Here is a 20,833-nt window from a genome sequence, read left to right as displayed (position 1 = left end):
ACAGGAAAAGTAAACAGAAGAATGTGAGAAACAACATATTAAACAAATGCAGCCATCTGGCAGTGTAGTGGTTGTAACACATTTTGTTAGGATTTTTTTTAAGTGTTTTTTCTCCTTGTTTTCCCTCTGTCAGCAGTAGCAATAATGGCTCCCATAATACAATGCCAGTGGAACTAGTGAAGCTCAATTTTGATAAAATGATGTCTAAGCAATAGCAATTCAGTATTGTAATACTTTCTGTAGAAGTAGAGGAAAGGAAGATCTCCATTTCAAACTAATGATGGCAAAAACTTAGTGTAGAAAGTCTGAGAAAACTGCTGGGCCTGTGAGAATATCAAGTGACCAAAAATTAAAATATTGCATACCTTTTTACTGAAAAGGTCACTTATAAAACTGGTTATTGCTTTTCTTGGTCTGCATTTGAGCCTGTTAAGGATGGAAAAGCCTCCTTTTGAGGCATTAGAAGGCTGATGTTAATGGGAAGCTTCACACAAACATTCCTCATGAGCTGCTTTCTTGATGAAGGTTATATTAAGCAGGTGGGTGATAAATGTTTTTTTTCTCTTCTRCAAAGATCTGGTCTGCCCTGCTACTGATTGTTCTGTTCCCACTGAGGGGAAAATTGAATGTTACTTTAACTGGAGCAGCTGAAGACGATCTTTGAAGGAACGCTTTAATTCACAATCACCTTTAAAACTACAAAACATATCTATAAGATTCGTATCTGTAATATAATCATTGATCTGAAGTTGACAATAAAAGCTGAGTGTAATCTAGTACCTTGAATTGCACAGTTCACTAGAAAATATACAGTTAGCAGTAAATACCTACAGATTTTTAAATCAAATAGATTCTTTCAGGCTTTTCCCAAAGGATATTTTTCTAAAGCTTATGGACAAAGTATTTATTCTAAAACAGAAGTTGTTAAAAGGACTGCTTTTGTATGTTAATGCACTTCATGCAGATAGACGAATCTAGCAAAATTTGAGTAAAGCATACAAGACAAGGGAAGAAAAATCTCTGCTGGATAGCTCAAACAACTCAAGTTCCCCAGAGGGAAACTATATGAATCAGAAAACTATAGATTTTTTTTCTTTACAAGTTTATCAATACAGTGAATAAAGAGAATTAGTTCTAGAACAGTTTCCCAAATACATAGCTTAAGAATGCAACAATGTGGGCTTTTATTTTTCAAATTTCTCCAGAAGAGGGCTCCATGCACAGCTCAAAAGTCAACACCAATATGTAAAAAGCAAGGGAAATTTATCAGCTTCCAGAAAAGGAAAAAATCTTGCTCTCACAAACTTTGCTGGAATAACATTAAAGGATTATGTTCAAGTTTTCCTCCAAATGTCCAAATTATGTCCAAATGTTTCCCTCTTGTTTCTTTGTGGTGTTCTGTTTATGATTCTTTCTTTCAGAAGAAAGAGTTCTGTATCTCTGAGCATTTTCAAAGAAAAAAGTTAAACTCCACTACCAATTATTATGTAGAGTTACCTGTATTGATGAACACTTTGTGATCCAGGTAATGCTCTTAATTCTGACTGTTTCAGGCCATCTTTTTTTGATGCAAAAAGACCTTCTTACATCTTTTGAATGAGATATGCATCTACCAAAACACAGAGCTGTTCTAGCAGTCATGCTATGCTATTTGTCAAATCCTGCCTTGGAGGGAAGTATGACTTCTGGCAGTAACTCTAACCTTTTTAAGCTGTGCTTACCTGGGACATGACCAGACTTCTTACTGATAAGGAAGGGAGACTTGATACAGTAAATGAGTGGAAATAGGTCATGAAAATGCTGTTGGAGTTATGGCATTACAATTAAAACCACTTTGCTACTTGCAGTGCTAGCTTTCTATTCAAGATACAGCTTGGGACATGTGTTGGGGCACAGGTTCTGTTTCTGATGATCAGAAACTGGACAAGCTTATTTTGTCAGATATAATACTTGTGCCCCAGACCTTGGGGAATGCTGACTTGATTCTCAGTGACTTGTCAGGTAAGAAACAAGCCTTTCTAAAAGGCATCTCTGTACAGCCTAGTGCAACAGGAACTCTGTAGAAATGGTGATGATGGCTATTCAAGGAAGCATGGAGCTCTGCCTTTTGCATTCTTCCTAGTAGTGACTAAGTAAGTAGGCTTTTCCTGTTCCCCTTATATGTAAGGGCAAGCTAGATAACTGTTTCAGTTATACTCTCTGCTCATAGCTGAAGTCTTTGGCTGCAGGATTGTACCCATGTATCAGGATTTTGGCTCAARTTTTGGATTTCCTAGACCAGTTTAAAAACCTGGAGGAGAGGGGAGCCTTGAAGCAGGAATGAGGCTAATGGGATTGTTTGAATAGTTTCAGGGAAATTGCTACTTTATTCTGCTTGATAGATACTGGTGCCAAGTGTGTGTGTGTATATATATTTTTTTTGCCACTAGCATTCTAGCTGGCRGTTTCCTTGGTGTAGACAAAGAATCAACACATCTCCTCTGAGGAGGAGAGACAAGGTATTTACTGTAATTAGGAGATTAAGTGGGCTATAGCTTTTCCTCTCGTCTGGATGATGATAGTGGGTTCTTGACTGTGGCTCTATAGTTGCCCTGTGCCCTGTCCTAATCATGGGACCGGTGGGTCCAGCCCAGATGGGAGACTGCTTGGCTGTCACTTGCGATGTTCTGCAGCTAGTGCAATGTTTAGCATATAYAAATCAGTAGGCTATTAAATGCCAGATAAAGGAGTAGAAAAACAAGTCTGTGCTCTGTTAACCAAGGCTTCATTACTCAAGGGTCTCAGATTTGCCTGCTGCTTGTTTGTTAGTGTTGACCTGTTATGTGGACAGTGTTCCCTGTCAACAGGGTTCTTGAAAAGCTGTACTGTTTTGTGTGAAGGGAACTCGTATCTCCTACTAGCTTATCCAATATTTTTGCACCATTAATTTTCTTGCCTGAAGAAAAAGGAGGAATTTAAGACTTGATTTGATGGAGTTAGGCTGTTCTTAGAACAGTTTTAACCAAAATGAACATGAGCTATTGAGTGGGGTGTAAAAGAATCTCTTCAGCACATGGCAGTTCGTCAGTGTCTCTAACCACTTGGAAAAGCTGATTAAGCTGTTTAAATAACTTCTGGTATCTGTGATAGCCCATTTATGGGTGGCTAATTGTTATCTAAATGGGTCTTGTTTTTAGCAGAGGTTTTGAGGAGTCTCAAAACTGGGCAGTTCTCTGGAATCTTTAACAGCTTTTATTCCCTCAGCATTCTTGGGCTCTGCTTGATAAAGGTGCTGTTACCAAAATTATCAGTTTTGGTGGTGGTGTTTTTAAACTAATAATAGCTTTCTCTTTTAGTCTGACCTCCTTTGTTCTGTTGCCATCAAGGACTGGTGTTTAATTCCATATCAGTAACCTGCAGTCTGGTGTGTTAGGAAGAGCAAGTAACTTTTCTGTATTTGAAACTTATGGGCTAATAGGAGTACAGACAAACCGTTTCCAAAAATTTTTAAGTTTTTTGGCAAATGAGTACTCATGGCAGATGGACATCAYAGTACTTGTCTGTAACAAGGACTCAAAATGCTGCAAAGTACAGTTACTAGGCCATCAAGCTGTCACAGCACTGTTCTAGCTGCATGCAAAGAAATATGTATCAAGGTTGGAACAAATTATAGGATTACATCTTGGATTTAGGATGTAAAAGATGCTCTCTTGCGAACATCTATACTTGTAAATTGTGCTGTTCTGAGCTATTACTTACTACTTGCACAAATGGTGTGCTAAAGTTTGCTGTTGCCCCTTATTTGCTCTGCTGCAAAGTTGGCAAAGATGAGCTGGAAATGCCACTGAAGGACTACTGATGGTGTACATCAATGGTGCTCCTCTGTATGGATTGTAACAGTCTGTCAGAGGTAGAGATAAATAACTTCTCATACTGTGTCAGATCAATTCACAATCTTTGCTAGTAGATGGGTTTTGTTTGAATTGCTACAGAGCAAAAAGCATGTTAGAACATACTTAAYGTGCTGATAATTGGCTCATCTACTTACAGACTTTTAATAGATTTCTTTTTGGTGTCCTGGTGTAACTTGGAATTGTAAGAAGAATCTSTTCAAACTGCCTTTAAAGATAATGCTCCTGAGCAGAGTCACCTGCAGGTGGGTTTTCTAACCTCCTCGGTAAAAGCAAAGGCCATCAGCCTTTATATAGTCCCAGTATGTAGGCAGAAGGYCTAAGCTGCTCTAAACTCATTTAGATCAAATAGGGAGCTAATCCAGCTTCCATAAATTAGGAATATGATCATAGCTTGTACAAGATGAGAAAAATATCACAACATTGTCCCCTCCCCAGCCTATTTTAATTTTCTTGATATAAGATGGTCTTTAAAGTGTGATAGGCCCATTCCCTCTTTGAGCCAACTACCAGTAATGGCTTGGAGAAACAAACAGAACCCTGGGAACAGTTTATCCAAACTCTCCCATCTTTCCCTGACAAACTTGCTGGTTTTGAGCACCATATAAGGTGTTTGTAGTCATGCCTCTAGAGTCAGCCTTCCGTTCTCCCTGAGTGACCACTCCTTATCAAATAAACTACTACATTAAAATAAGAGCTGAACATATAGCTGCTGTATGGTTGACAAAGCAGGAAATCCAAAGCACCTGGTGCTTTGCTACCTAAGGGAAAGGAGATGGAAAAGCCCATTAAAATTCCAACAGCTAATTCCTCCCAGTTAAACCCATTGTTTTCTCAGCTCTATCGGAGGAAGCTGAGTAACTGGGACTGTTCCACATRGTAGGAATGGTTATCTTGGTGGCAGATTTGAGGAGCTTAGTACAGTTGGGTAACTCTGGCCAAATTAAAACACATTCAGTTTGGCTTTTTGCCAAGATAACTGGTCTTAAGTGCCAGAAAGTCACAGATCTTATATAGCATCCTTATTCAGGTGGAATGCAAGTGGGGGGGTGGGGGAGGGAGCCTGGATAAAGATAAATGAGAATGAAGTTAAATAAAATGGTGCATGAAATTTAGTTTACACTATAGGATTTTTATTGGCCTGCTTCCTGAAGACTGGATTTGTTGTCAGTCCAGGTAGTTTTATTCTTTTCCATGTCTTCTGTTTTCATAATTGATGATCTGATTGAGCTAACTGAGGCTTTGAACTCTGTATGAATTTTGACTTGTGAATATCAATCTCATTCTACTGATACAAAGCTCTGACCTGAGTACTAAAATAGGCCACTATTTGACCACTTTTTGTTAATGCATGATAATATCATTGCAGAAAATATTACTCAGTGGGATGAAGATGCAAGGAGTGCAAGCTGGGGTGAGTGCAAGGATAGCGTCTAAAGTCTAGCATAAGTACACCTTTTTGTACCCACCTGCAGTACTATTGTTCTGAAATAGATAATGGACCGACATTTGCTTCTATGTTGGGGATCATTATTTTGTTCTGTTCTCCTTAATTAAAAAGTTCTCATTCAAAAATGACTGAGCAGAGTACAATCTCTATTTCAAATAAGTCATTGGTACTTTCCCYTGATTGCAGTTGCTCTGCACTGCAGTTTGGCTATCAGTGCAGAAAGGTTGCATTCTGTGCAGTGCTGGTACTGATTATTGCAATCTAGCAAAGCRGCAGCTTTTTAAATCACTTCAGATACAGCATGTTACCTTGAAATGAGATAAGGATGTACTGCTATGCTGGCAATAAAGTATGATACTCTTGTGTCTTGTGGAAGTGACTTCTGGTCTTGCATATCTCAAATACAGTTTTCTGAGTGTGCAGTAGCRAAATACTATTGCTTGTACTGACGGGGGACAGGTCCTCAGCTGGCATGGATTGATTGCATTGCCCTGCTTAGTATTAGCTAGGTGAAGGATGGTATCAGTGCCATGTGTATTTCTACAGTGTGCATACTGGAAGGTTTACATGGCTTCTATTACTATTATAATCTGAGCACCTTACAAATGGTAATGAATTTATCCGTGCTTCCCTAAAATAAATGCTAAGTTACGACAGGAACATTATTCTGAAATGGGAGACAGCCTCCAACATGTGCCTGTTCCGATGACTTTAGTTCTATTATGTTGAGTAATGATGTAGGCTGCTGTCACTTTTGCTGATATATATTGATTCAGTAGTGACAGTTCATTGTACTATCCAAAGATTAATTGTGATTGGTGGGAGCCCAGAATAAATTTGGTCTTCAAGCCAATCACACTGGTGTACATATTAATAATTTTGCTGAACTCTCAAGGCTGTAGTTATGATTTGTCAGAGAACTACAAAGCACTGTTCAGCTGATAAGTTTTTATTTCCATATAGTAGAAACTTTTGTTACCTAGAAGAATTCTGTACAGTTATTGTTATAAGGGAAATGGAGTGTGCTTAGCTGAGGTGTAKATGATGGCTGCTGAGGAGGATGGGGCTGGTGGTGCAGTATACTCAGTGTCTGGAGCCAAAGCAGACAGCAGTRGGTGGTGTATAACTAGATATGCTTCCAGTGTTCAGGTAGGGGAGAAGTGTCAGATAACTTGTGCCCCTAACTTGAGAYCTACTCCCAACAGTGTGTTGTTCCTCCACCGTGTCTGTTTGCTGCTAAATGTTCACGTTCCTCAGTGTAGAGGAGGCAGAGGAAGGGCTACTTAAAGCCTAGGCTGATCTGGTAGATGAGCTGCCTGGTGGTGACTGCTCCAGTCTTGCGTCAAGCTCCTGGAAGTGCGATGTTGCTGTCAGAAAACAGTTATTAGCAGGAGGCACCTAAATGCTGAAACTCCTTTTTGGAATTGCTGTTGGAGTGTGGAAAGGCAGCCCAAAACATAAGAATCTGTGGACTCATATGGATTATTAAAAGCTAATGCCTGACTTTGGAACAGCTGCCTCCCCCCAGTTGTTGATGTCCCTCAGAGATGAGAATCATCATCTTGCACTTGTTCTTCAGAACATTATTTTCAATGCTTTTGTTCCTTTGTGAGTTAAAGGCATGCGAGTGTAGCACCTTCTGTTTTGTGTGTGGGAACCAGGCAAYGGTTATGGATGGCTGAATGAATCTGGATAAAATAGCAACTAACTTGGTTTTCTGCCAGAACACATACTGAACCTGAACGGAGCCTTTTTTCCAGCTTGTTCTTGACTTCTGATTTTCTATATGCTCTGTGTTTGTGGAGTCTAGCTGGGATGTGAAGCAAGCAAATGTGATCATGCACAATGCGAGCAGTCCTCCCTTCCCTACCTCCAGACTGACTGGAAGCATCAGAATATCTGTAATTTTCGTGTTCAAATTACTCTTCTCTGTTCCACTTCATCTGCTCCAACAATTTCAGATAGTCTCAATGCTTCTGAATCTTTCTGTTCAGACTTTCTTCATGAGCTTCTAGTTACTGAAAGAAAATGGCCACTTYAGAGGATGAATTATTTTTTACTACTGTGTTCTAACTTGTCTCTGAGATGGACTTCACTAAGCCCTTTTTGGAGTTAGTGGAAAGTATATCCCTGTTCTTTTTCTTGGTGTTTATAATGTTTGTTGGATGTATTTCTTTTGCTGATAAATGAGAAAATGGAGGGGGCTTTCCTGCTGAACAAAGGGAAAACATGCTCCTAAGGAAAGCTGCRTTCCTAGAGCACTTTGTGTAGGTCCTGGTTATTTTCACTAGGCAACCTGCAGATTGTCTGGATTTAAYTAAGGGTAAGAGCTTAGCCCTGAAGTAATGTGGTAGGCAAATAGGAGCTTTTTATTATTATTACTTGTGTATCTGGGCCAAAAATGCCTTGTGTGTTTTTTTTTTTTGTTGTCTGCATATTAACTAAAATTGCAGCTGAAAAGTTTTAACACCAGCATTAAGAACACTTCAAGAAGAAAGCCGAGTGGGTTTGGTGGGCATACCTTTGTCCTCACGGGAAGTAGAGATATTAGTCAAAGAACTCCAGTTTCATATGCCCTGGGACTCTGGTCTCTTAGGACCTGGTTCCATTCTTCTAAGGCAGTCTAGTTTTAGCTGTGTGCATGGACAGGATGATTTAACTTAGAGCTAAGTTTCCTGACTGCCCTATTAATGGTTTAAAGCTGTTTAGCTCTTAAAAAGCCAGAAGTACCAGTACAGGTACCTAGTGATGAACTTGCTGACATAGCTGCTCGATTTCTTGTCCCTTTCCCTTATGCTGACAAAGGAATGTGAGAAAGAAGATCAAACTTTAACACACCAAACTGGAAGGGAAAATGGAACAAGGGAAGAGAAAGCTAAATAGAATTCAGTGCCTTGCAATTTTTTTGTAGCTGCTAGGACTCCAGAAATAGCCTTTCATAGTTYTGCTTTGTTTAATGGATATATACCAGAATAAAGCTCAGTCTGACTCTATATGCTTCTGAATACGTGGAAATCTAGGAATCTTGTCTGTGAGCTTAGGCTGACACTGATGTCTAGAGCTTGTTCTCATACCCAGATCTGAACATGTCACTGTTAAGAAACAGCAGTACCTGAYTCCAATTTCATAGCATGCTGGTGTATGAGATGCAGGCGACTTAATCCTTTGTGAACTCTGTATTGGTTCCCAGGCTCCAAGYGTTCATTAGCTGACCAACCACAGAATGTGCTTCTCTTCTACATGTTATGTTTTGGTGGGACTTTTTGCTCTATGTCTTAATGATATTTATCTATATGCTGCTTTGACACGGTGTTCGTGGTCATGAAATCCATTGTACTGATGCTTTGGGATGCTTGTTACAGGCACAGATGAAGTAAAACTTGAGAGATGCCTTTCCTCTGATGGGTTGAATGAGGAAGGAATGGGAAAGGAAAGAGGACAGGACAACCTAGGGGATAAGATGTGAGGTTAAACCAGATATTGCAGGAGAGTGCCTTGCAGTCTCTTTTGAAACTGCATGCCACTAATATATATCTCTACATACACTTTTTTTAACCCATCTGCAGTGTAACATAGCATACTTAGCTGTGTACCACCAAAAGTGAAYGTGTCCCACAGAAAATGGAAAGTAAGAAAGGGCCAGAGACCTCTAAGGAAAGGACAGAGCTGTTYCTTCTGGCAGTAGGTATGAAGAGAGTCAGATCTTGGGAAAAGCTGAGAGTAGGTGGTATTTTGTGGAATGAGTTTTATAGRCCAGCTGTTACATGCTCCAAAGGTTTTTAAGTTCTGTTCAGGCACTGTGTGGGGGTTTTCTGTATCCTCTCTGTACCCTCCCCCCCACTAATATATCATTCATAAGGGGACTTGACCCCTTCTCTTCTTTTCTAACATCTCAAGCCAGTGGAAGAGCAAAGATTAGAGGGAAGAGAACTTGACTTCAGGCAGGTTTGCAGGCTCGCTGTAAGCTTTCTGCAGGTTTTCTGTGCAGGAAGCAGAAACAACCCTCCTGACAACTGAGCATACAATTCGCATACAATGCATCTACTTTAGTACTGTAKTTCTGTGGTATTTGCATGACTCATTCATCTGGCAGTGCTAGCATTTAAGTACTGATAAAGAGGAGAACAGTGTGAATATATCTGGCCTTAAAAAAAAAAAAAACACTGTAAAGAAATAGAACAACAGGAAAGTTACATGTACAAGAAACTGCAAAGATTGCAGACTAGCATTYTTCCTTGTTTCTGCTTTGGGTCATGCAGGGGCTTCTAGACCTGAGATCCACTATTTTGCACCTGCTATTGCCATAGAAATGTGTGCAGGTTGTTCTTATAAGCCATATTAGAGCAGAAGTTCAATTCARCTTTTCTTCTGTTTGGGAGTGGCCCTGTAGTTCAGATAAGCCACATCCTGAAGTTCTTACTGTTTGAGTTATACTCGCATAATCAGCATGCTGGGTCTTGATTCACTTGCCTGATGTGCAAGAGTATATTGCAAGTGTAAAGTATCACTGCAAGCGTCCCTTTAAATCAGCGGTGCTGGTAGTTTTCTCCCAAGTTTCTGGGCTGAGGTTACCTCTATACTGCATAGTAAAGGGTGGTGCAGAGGCCTCGATCTGGCACTGACTCAGAGAGCTATAAAGCTGGAAAACTTGTGCTGCTCCCAGGCTAGCCAGCAGGCTTTATTAGCAGTGCCTCTTAAGGCTGCGTTGAGCAGGTTTAAGAAGCCAGTGATTCCATGGGTGCTGTACCAACTAAGTGTACCTGTGCAGTTAGTGCTGTTGCGGGCTCACTGCAGAGTTTAGCCTTGCCCTGAACTAACCTCTCCTAGAAGGGATTTTTTTTTTTTAAATAGCACAGAGACTGAGTCAGGGCATGCCAGGCAGGCTATGCTTCTGCTCCCCAGGTCGTGACTAGTCCTATGCAACATGCAGTATTCCGAGTGTGGCTCAAGCGATGGCGAGAACTGAAGTTTGCTTGCCTTTTCCTCATAAAACTATTGTTGATCTGTGAGCACATTCCTTTGCTTTAAAAGCAGAGGAAGTACACTCAGTGCCTCTCTCCTAGCCTGCGAGTAAGATGTACAGGGTGTGCCGGGTTTTGTGCCAAGCTCTGGGAGTGCAGTTGGGTTTTCAGCAAAGCAAGTGGAATAAATTTCTCTTTAGCCCCTTTGGGAAGGGAAGGAAGGCTGTGCAACAGCTGGGATAGAATGTCTTCAGTGTTTTACAAATACTTCTGCAGTTAGTACACTGGAAGTAACTTCAGATCCAAAAAATCTTAACTGAAAACAATAGCATTTTTATTCAAAGTATCCTGTTCATCAAGATGTGCTGGTCAAGTCCAGTGCAGGAAGGAGAAACATTTTCCCCTTCCTGTTCCCCATACTTCCTGGTTCCTTATGTAGTCCCTTTCTGTGGCTGTGGTGACATGGATTTCATTAAAAGATGTGCTGATTATTTAAGCAGGTTACTCCAGATTTGTTACTAACTTTCCCTTCTGTACATTTTGTTCTTCAGATGATAGTTCACTGATTCACAGCTTGCTATGTTAGCCCCTGCAAAACAAAGCACTAGCACACAGAACTCTTGGTCTTCCCCAGACAAGGTCTTTTATCTGTCTGCAAAGTTAAGCTCCTTTTTTGCTCAGTCTCCTGGCCCAAAGTGMTTTGTGTGGCAGCTAGCTTTGGCTGGGCAAGAGCAGGACTGAGATTTCTTAAGAGGAAATAGTTGCAGGTTCAAATGTCCCCTTGTTGAGGGTCTCAGCCCTGGGTCTTCACCTTCCTGGGAGTGTACTGCCCCAGAAAAGTATCTGTAGACTTTTTCAGATCCCCTTCCATCAGACTGTGTCTTTAACAATCTGAACCGCAAAGCAACATCTCTTACTGCCAGCCACATGCATAAAATTCTCTTGGCTTAGATAAGTTTGGTGGCAACCTTGTCTTATTACCAAATATAGCATAAGTACTGACAAGGCTTCCGGGCARCTGTGGCTTCAGTGATCTAGGCAGTAAATGTCTGAGATGGTGACAAAGTTGCTTCTGATTTCAGTTCTTAGTACTGAAGCAGATGCACAAATGGACCTAGGAGGAGAGGGTGGCTTGTGCTGTTTCCTGCGCCATTTGTCAGGACTCCCTCCCTTGAGCTGCATGTTGTCTTGAARCTGCTGGCTAGTATTCCCATGGGATGGGAGCCTGCACCTGGCATGGGGGATTGCTGCTGGCACAGGGTAGGGATAATTGTGCTCAYGGTGCTTGGAGCTCTGCTTTTTTCTTAACAGCCTCATCCTTTTTGAGCATCTTGATTTTAAGTATCTGTTGAAGCACTGTAAACAGATTTCCTTATGTTCTGCAGCACTATGTGCTCTGCTACAATATATTTTGTATACTTTAAAGCTGCTAGTGATTCATTAGTTTACAGTTYCAAAAACCAATTCCAAAGGGATCACTCATCTCCCTAGAGTGGTGAAGATATTTTCAGGCTGGCTACACACTGTTATGGCARTGTCTTTGAAACTTGCCTGGTTCAAATCATGTGGCAGTGATAYTACTGAAGGCTGCCAATTCAATGGAGAATTGCAGGCGAATTCCATGGGTGGGAACTTGCAATATTAGACATAAGCTAATAATAGTTCCTCTTGACTTCTGAAATGTCAGAATGGTCTTATGAGTAACTGCATTTTAGAAAGATTAACCTTTTGTTTGCTGCCAAGAGCAGTCTCTGATACTTGGCATTACAGCACACCAATAATGCATGGAAGTAGTGTGGAAACTAGGAGTCTTCTCTTGTGAATGGAATAGCTTTGAGATCTCGGKGCTGCAAGCTGTCTGGGATTGCATGATTTTGTCCTGTGTTTGTCTGACGACTAGAAAGGTAGAAATTCTGGATAGCAGAAGCTTAAGATCTAATGAGCATGCCTCTGCCTCATTTTCCCCCAACCACAAATGGTTTGGAAACCTAACAGAGAAGTCTCTCTACAGTACTGTTAAAGTTGCTAACACAAAGAAGCAACTCTGCCTTTTTGTAGAGGGGTCGGTTATTCCCTGACAGGCTGTCCCAGAGTCGGGTCTGCAGGGTTTCCCAGGCTTCTAGCAAACCTGCTAGGCAGACTGCTCTGGAGCAGGGACTTCTTGCAGAGGACAGTAACTCCAATTTGTAGAGAACTCGGAGTTTTRGTTTACTCTATGAAGCAAATAAAACTAAAGTCTCTAAATGTTCTGCTGGCACTAGTTTAATACTCTTTCCTACACTAGTCACTGATTTCTTTCGTGTCTAGCACATCCAGTGAGGTACCAGCAGTATGTCTGCAGCTGCAGGGTTTGTTGTAAGATCCCTATGGACTGCTGGAGACYGGTCAGTGGTTATGATATGTTGGCTTCAGAGTGGCAGAAAACTGGTAAGTCAGAGAACTACAAAAGAATTTTGTAGTCAAACATTGAGGGTGTAACAGCACAGCTCTCGGATGGATGAGCTGAGTTTCAAGAGATCCTAGATGCTTGTCTTCTGCAATTAATCTTCTGCAATTTAACTAAAGTTGGGCACTTGTTTCCTCTGTAAACAGTCACATYGAGCTCGTACAGAGCTGGGCAATGAGCAGGATAGCAATGCAAATACAGAGGAAAGGTAGATGATGTATTCAGAGTGCTTCTTCTGAACTGACTTTTATTCTTTTAGTTAAGAATGTGACATGCATCTTCCAAGGCAGRATTGCATCATTTCATGTCATGAATAACCTTAATGATAGGACATCCCTTTATATATACCACTGTATTTATTCATTTTTGGGGGGAAGCTAAAGCACAAAGCAAGAAGTAGCTTGTGCAAAGTCCTATAGAAAGCTCCAGACAGATAGGATGCAGTCATGGCCCAGGAAAACCAAATCACCCGTCAGTACATGTCCCTGATGCTGAGAACCCAGACAAACATGCCTTGTGGTGAAGTCTTGGAGAGAGTCTCATGTTCCTACTATTTATTAGGCCTGACTAAGGCTTTAATTGCAGTAACTAGTTTGTATCTTAATAAAAGTCCATCCATCTACTTTTTCTGCAGTGCATCCAGCTGCCAGCGTTTAATCCCCATCTTAAAGATGCATTGTAGTCATCTTGTGACAATGAAGGTATATTTTTAGTGTGCTTGGGGATTTGTGGTTAACAATGATTTCACGCAAGGGGGAAGCTGTATTGTTACCATTTTCTTGTTCAATAAACCTGAAATACATCATTGATGTTAATGCATTATTAAAAGTAAAGTAAGATGGAAATCAATGGTTTTTAAGAATAACTTTTTCCCACCTGAGTTTCTATATTTCAGGAATATGCTTTCATTTTCTTTGCTCTGCAGATGAATTTAAATTGTATTTGTAAGTATTTTAAGYAAGTTGCGTGTTCCTAAATTTGAGAATAAAAGTATGAAAGATGAGTGTCCTCAGTGGAATATTAGCTACTTGGCATCATATGGATCTGTGCATCGAGGCTCATTTAAGTCTCATGTTAAATAACTTGCAGCAAATTACTGTGAAAAGATCTTTGTTTTTTAACAGCAACAGTTGTTTGACTGTTAATCAGAAGTTAATCCTAACAGTTAAGAATTAGGCAATTAAATATTCAATCAAACTCCTGAGAGAAACTCTCAAAGTAATATTGGCCAATGTTAGAGGTGTAATTTAAATACAAGTTTTCATTTACGGCCACTATATCTACTTGTTAGCTCAATACTAGTATCTTTTGACTTCTATGTATTAGGTGGCATGCAATGTTGACTGAAGACCCTGGGAAACAATGTTTATTTTTGATCTTTGTCATCATTTTGGCTTCATACTTGCGTGATGGCTGATATAACTTAAAAATCCAAATTATGCATTTGTGTAAAGACAGTAAAGCATTTTGTGTATATTTTCTGCTTTTAATATCTATGGTATTAGCAAGAGACAACAATCAGCTCTTTGTTCTCTGAGGAATCTTTGCAACTAAATTGAGTTAGCATTTTTGTAAACAAAACTAATTTGGAAGAGGGCGAGCCTCCCGGAGCTTTCGGGAGGTRTGCGTGCGTCTCAATGACCTTGCTATTTTCATAATTCTGAGATGATAAGGTGTAAGCCTGTTCTCAATGTTATCTGAGCACTGGCAGCATACTCGGCATTAGTACAATGCATTTAGAAAAAGCCTTTTCTGCAGTCTTTACTCAAGGACAAAAAACCCAATTAGCTGACCTGCCTGAAACATACTGTTGTGTTTCTGTTAAATAAGGTACAAAAATTGCAGAATTTAAATTTGGGTTTTGGAATCTGAAAGCAATTTGGGGAGAGAATTTTTGCAATAGATAAGCAAAATGAAATGTAAACATTAGTTACCCTATTTAAGAGTGTACTCTATAAATGCATATGAGGATGTATTCAAATATGTGATGGTATTATATACATAAATGTAGGTCAGGTGAAATCAAGAGTTAAGCTTTGTGGGCTTTGTGTTGCACTGCACTGGCTGCTTTTACTCCCAAAGGTTATACTTGGTTTGTAACTCATTATTCTCAACTTACGCTCAGGCCTTAAGAGTAAAGCTTCTGAACTGTTCAAAATGAGTTTGGACTCGGTTAGGCCTTCACTTCCACAAGACTACAGTCTGAGCTTTTTGCATAAAAATACACCTGGAACAGTAGTCTATGTTTTGAAACTATTTATACTTCTGAACACATTCAAGCTATCACCTTGGTATTAAAGGAAGCGAACACATGAGCTGTTTTGAAGAATAAGTGATGGAGTGTCTTCAAAGTAACCTTGTCTAGCTGTGTAGCAGACTTGTAAGAATTTAACAAATATAAATGCATGATGAAAGCAGTACAGGAAAAAACACAGCAATATAAATCGGGTATGTGCGTGGGGCAGTTTGAAGGACTGGAGTTTTAGAAGCATGAATGCAAATCAGCAGGTTTGATAGCTTTTGAGATGCCTGGGTATTATCCAARAAGAGCACTGCTCTGGATTACATGTTCTTCTCCCTTCCTACTCCCCAGTAAAAGGATGTAGATCTGATGATCCTTAATTCCCTGAGTGGTCCCTGCTCAGGCATGCAGCCTCACAGAGGAGTTTGATTTGAACAAGTGTGACTTATGTGAACTATAGCCAAAAGGATCTAGGTCTGCAGAAACCATAGCAGTGTCACTAAAATTCTGGAAATACTCCTTCCCTAGAGAATACTGATCAGATGATATTCTGAAAAGAGACTGAAAGCGAAGCATTRAAGTATTTACAGATCTTGGATTCATTGGATGCAACTATATGCAGAGCAATAGAGTAGACTACAAAAAGGTATTTTCTTTTCCCCTGTGGTGAGATGTAGCAGAGAATTGTATATAAAGGAAGAAATAGAACATGTTTCCATTTTCCCCTGCTTTTAAATACAGTGACATGTCCTAATTTAGACCTAATTTTAATTCCTGTAACATTACTTGTAATAATGTCTAAAGTCCTCARAATTAATTTGACTGGAAAAATTCCAGAAGGACTTTCAATTTTTCTCATTAAAAACATTATAGATGTCTTAATTAGGCACTGTTATTAATGGTAATATTACTCAATTTAGAGCTACACACTTAAGATGTGGTTACCCCTAGCGTGATTAGTCAGAGAAGCTCTGCTACGCAAGGATGCACACTAGAATCTTGAACAGTTAAATATTTAGAGCCAGATGCTCAGCTGGGTAAATTGTGGCTACTGCGGCCTTGGCAGAGCTAGACCAGTGCGTATTAACTGAGAGTTTGATACCTAAGGCTATAAATAATAGTTTTTGGCTGATCTCCCTCATTCTTTCTCCTTTTCTGTTCTGTTCTTGTACTTGGTTTGCCCCCTCCCCCCCCCAAATTTATATATATACAGTAGAATAAACTTATGAAGCAATACAAGCATTCTTGACTTAACTATAACCTGTTTAACTACTAAAATCAGGTTGGAGCACCTCTGCTTGTATTKTGCTCATTCCCCATGTTATCCCAGGAGAATTTCACTGACTTAAGTGAAGTTGCTTGTGATTTAGATTGCACTTCAAGGACCTTTTCACAGTGCCTTTGACTCCAATGGGCTCTCTCAAGCTTCACATTGTGGTAATTTGCTTTACTTAGTGAGGTCCTTCTGCTATGTCTGAGTGTAGAATTAGGTAGAATATTTTATTTGCTTGCCTAGAGGCAGATTTATACAAACTTTTAAAGTACTCTTCTGTAGCAGTTAATGTGTGTATTTTCCTGTTAAAAGATTGAAAGGAGCTATTTGGATTTACTATATCTGTGCCAGGCTTTGTTAGTACATAAGAATCCATGGCAGCTTTCAGTTTATAATTACTGGCTGCCAGCCCCATCCGATGGCACTTATGTTTGCTGTGGTTGTGGATGGGGACTGTTTGCTGCATTGGCTATTGCGTGCTGCTCTGTGGCTATAACTGGGGAGCTTAAGCAAAATAAAATGTTGTTTATGGTTATGATCAGTGTATAAGACTTCATTGTTTAAAAAAACTCAGTATTTTAAGTGAAGTGTGAGGTGTCTAAATGGAATTGAATATAACAGCAAACTTTTGTGTACTGTTACTTAATCAACCCAGCATTCAGATTTTATTTTTTTGAAGAATTTTCAGTGCATACAATATTGCCTTAGCTGTGTGCAAGCTCATTTGAATGGCAGGAAAGAAGATCCTGATACGAGTTGTCTGACTCCTGGAGTTGTCATCTTGCAGGTAGTCTAACCATGAAATGAACAGTTGCTCTGCATTTGGGTTAAGATGGACAGATGTGTGTAAGGCTGGTAGAGCGAAAGGCATCTGGATATATAATTAGTATRTGGGGTGGTACTGAAATCTCAAAATGGTACAGACATTTGCATCTGTTTGCTGATGTATATAATGACAAGTTATTTGGGGTAGTAGGGTGTGAAGCTTAAAAGAAACTTAATGGCTTTTCCTGTAATAAATCATTGACTACAGCAGTGCCATCTTTTATTAGCTTTTGATTTTGTAAAAGCTGAAATTGAGCATAATGTTGCATTTAATTTCAGAACATCTGGTAGCAATATCTAGTAGCAGCTGTTTAATACCTGAAATATAAACAAAACATGATTTTATCCATAGTTGTCATAGTTAATTTTCTTGGGAGTGCTGGTTTTAGAAGAGGTGCATTAGGAAATAGGTCTGGTCAGGAGAAAGTGGGAGGAAGACTGTACATTGTTCAAAATCTGAACAAATAGAGCAGAGGAGTGCATAAGACTATTGGACTAAACAGGGGTGCATTTATAAAATCTTTACCAAAATATCACCTCAAATCTAGAAGAAATGCTAAGACAAATCTTGGTCCTTAAATATACTAGTGTTCTGGTACTGAAGTACATCCTATTAACATAACTTTGAACAGACCAACTTTCATACTTTTCATTCTCTGGTTCTGTATGAGAAATTTTCCAGTGCTTTGACTGTGTCAATGTGATATATAATTGCATTTCCTCTGAGCACTGGAAGGAAGAATAAGAAGGAAAAAGAGTGAGGCAGCAGCTGTGTGGGTATCTTCCCCTCTAGTTCACTTGCTGCTGTTGCTCTGCCCTTGTTTGGAGGGAAGCTGGTTGGCTGTGTCATCATGTGAACCAGAGCAGCTCGCCTGAAAAGAAAGAGAAAATGTGCCTTTTTCACTGCCTTTTTGCTTCTAGATCTTGGAGATGGTTAGAGGTGTCCTTGGGTTGCTGTAATTTGGCTCAGTATGTGTAATGTCACTCAGACCCATTCTGAGGGTTCCTGTTTTGGGCTTTTCCCTCTGTTCTGGGGCACCAGTTAGACTACTTAACTGAGGGCAAATAGATGGTGCAGCACTGCTGCATCTGCTGAGGATTTCCTTCTGACATGGATGTTCACAAATACTCATCCCAGTGCTTCAGGCACCCACGAAGAACAGTGGTGAGTGGTAGAGCATGTTCACATAGCTGCTGCTTGATGTGTCTGTATAAACTTCTTTTACCTCCCTCTGTAAGGAGCAGAGAGAGTAACAGAATAATCTGACTGGGTTTGGTATTGCTTGGGGCACGTCCTGACTCCTCTGAGCCAAGGGTGGAATCCATAAAGGAGCAGAATCAGACCCCTGACGTGTTGCAGGGCGCTGAAGAAGTACCCGTGGGAATTGCCATCTYTGCCTTCCCTTCTGCACTGCTTTCCTGACCCCTCTGGGGGTGAGTTCTGTTCTAGGCACCAATATTCTGGCAATCTAGTCACCCACTCATGTTTAAACTGTGCTTGTACTGAGCAAGATCACTTCCATGACRGAATAATGTTGTTGGTTTTTTGACACATGAATAGAATAGACTTTCTTGCTCTGTATTTGTGATAAGGATCCCTGACAAGAGCAAACAGCTCTGATACTGCCTGTCTCTTCTCTTTTCACTTCCTAGTAAGGACACAAGAGGACTCCTTAAGAACACGAGCACAATGAATTTTATTTCTATCTGGGGCATTGGTTTTCTTTTGATGTTTATTTCCAGCAGTGATTAAAAGTCACCCTTCCAGCATCTTGATCTGTGCCTAGCACGAGCCTGAATGCATTTGTTGCAAAGCGAGGGGATCTGCGGCTGTGTAGGCACAGCTTCTGATTTATTAGGCACACTTAACTAGAAATTTCCTTTTTATTTTCTGTTACAGTGAAATGACACTTTTGATGGATGATCCAGATGCTTTATCTATAAGTTGATTTGAAAGTGTTATGCAGTATGGATGTTTAAGTGCAAATAGTTTATAATCATAGCCTCATGCTGGAGGATGTTAAATATCTGTAACTTTGTATTATAATTCATTATGGATGACATTCTGGCTCCTAGTGGGCTGACTGTAAAATTTCCTTGGCCTCAGTACTGCTGGAATTTCACCATGTTTTAACTTAAAATTGAGATTTCATCACTTTAATATGAATTAGATTAAGTAAAAATAATCTAATTGCATAGCAACTTTGTCTGGCATCTTTTATGCTGAAGACTGAAATGCACCACAGACTGACCTAAATCCTTCAGTCTGTCATCCATGAAATACAAAGTTCTTGTGCATATATAGAATACTTGTGTTAATTTCTAAGTAGTTACAGGATTCTGGCTTGACTGTGTGTACAGCGTGTTCCCTTGCTACTGCACCTTAGCTGTTGCTGAGTGGAATATAATGTGTGTGAGGTTTTTATTAATAGTGAATATTCACTCACTAGGCTTTAGGAACTACAACTTTAACAGGAGAATTTCGTAGCTTTAACCAGCTAAGGTGGTCTCCTAGGAAAGAAGAAAAATGGTTTTGAATTTCTTTTGGGTGGAGGAGGAAATGGAACGAGTGAATGCTCTGTCAATTAGACAAGTAAATGAGGAGGATGTGAAATCATTACCTTTTCATCTTCCTCTGTCACTTGAAGACACTTATTTGAATGAAAAGCAATGGTTACAGTAGAAGGAAATTAAGCCATCTATATCCCAAATAAAGTAGCCTCTTCCTGTGACTCTCGAGGCTCAGGGCTGTGACCTAGCAAGGAGGGCCAGGTATTTTGTTGTAGCCCCAGTCTGTACTATTGCATTGCCCTTCCTCACAAAATAGCATGTCTGCCTGCAGAATGCCTGTTGGAAATGGTTCCTGCCCTGTACTAATTCCCAGTGTGCTGGGGAATTATTAGGGCAAGTGCTAGCCGGGACAGACCAAAAGCTTCTGTGTGGTACTAGCCACCTCCAAGCACATGCACACTGCACAGGCGTTTTACTTCCTCGTGTCTGTTCTGGGCCTCCAGGGCTGAAGCTGTGCCTGATGCTCCCAGTGCCAAGACTATGGAGTGCAAACGTCCTCAGGCTTCTGAGTTCTGGGACTGCAAGTCTGTAGAAGATAGTGGGACTCCAACTGTTCAAGTTACTTAGAGCCAAAAGACTGTAATAGGCAATAGTTGTTTCACATTCTGTTAATCTCAAACCTGCAGGAGAAGCCGGTTAAGAAGGCAAAGGTCTGCTTCCTGTAGAGAATACCACTGTGTCAAAAACTTTCTACAGCCAATTTCTGATCTACTTTAGCCAAAGGCAAACCTTTCCTTGGGAGACTGTAAATCACTTCATTTGGGAGAGCTTTGAAGGTATTACAGAACTGGTATGGTAAAAGCATGGGGAGGTTCTGGAGACTCTTCTGACCTCAAGTGGATGAGGCCCTGAGCAACCTGGTCTRACTTTGCAGTCAGCGCTGCTTTGAGCAGGAGGTAGGACTAAATGACCTTGARAGGTCCCTTTCAACCTCAAGTTGGTAATCTTTCTATTTGTATTACTCCTCCTTGCAAAATGCTCCTTTCTCTTTATGGACATATTTATTTTACAAACACTAACATTGTTTCATGGTTTTATCACACTTTAAAAATGAGAAGAATAAAAACTATATATTGCAAGGGAGCTGACTTCCTAGTAAAGCTGCAAACTGAGAACAGTTCTTTAATATAGTCTGAAGAGAGGAAACTTCTAATGTACTCGGCATTTCTCCTCGT

The 20,833-nt window shown here is 40.2% G+C and overlaps 1 protein-coding gene across 2 annotated transcripts in view; it reads left to right on the top strand.

The window, feature by feature from the left end:
• Positions 1 to 20,833, top strand: part of CDH13 (cadherin 13) — a 482,277-nt gene that overhangs the window by 2,518 nt on the left and 458,926 nt on the right. The gene's annotated exons all lie outside the window — the stretch shown is intronic.

The sequence above is a fragment of the Rhea americana genome, unplaced genomic scaffold, assembly GCF_003343005.1.
Source record: "Rhea americana isolate MKP2758 unplaced genomic scaffold, rheAme1 scaffold_24, whole genome shotgun sequence".
In the NCBI taxonomy this organism is placed as follows: Eukaryota; Metazoa; Chordata; class Aves; order Rheiformes; family Rheidae; genus Rhea; species Rhea americana.
The sequence above is the reverse complement of the archived record's forward strand: the minus strand, read 5'-3'. Positions and strand labels throughout refer to the sequence as shown.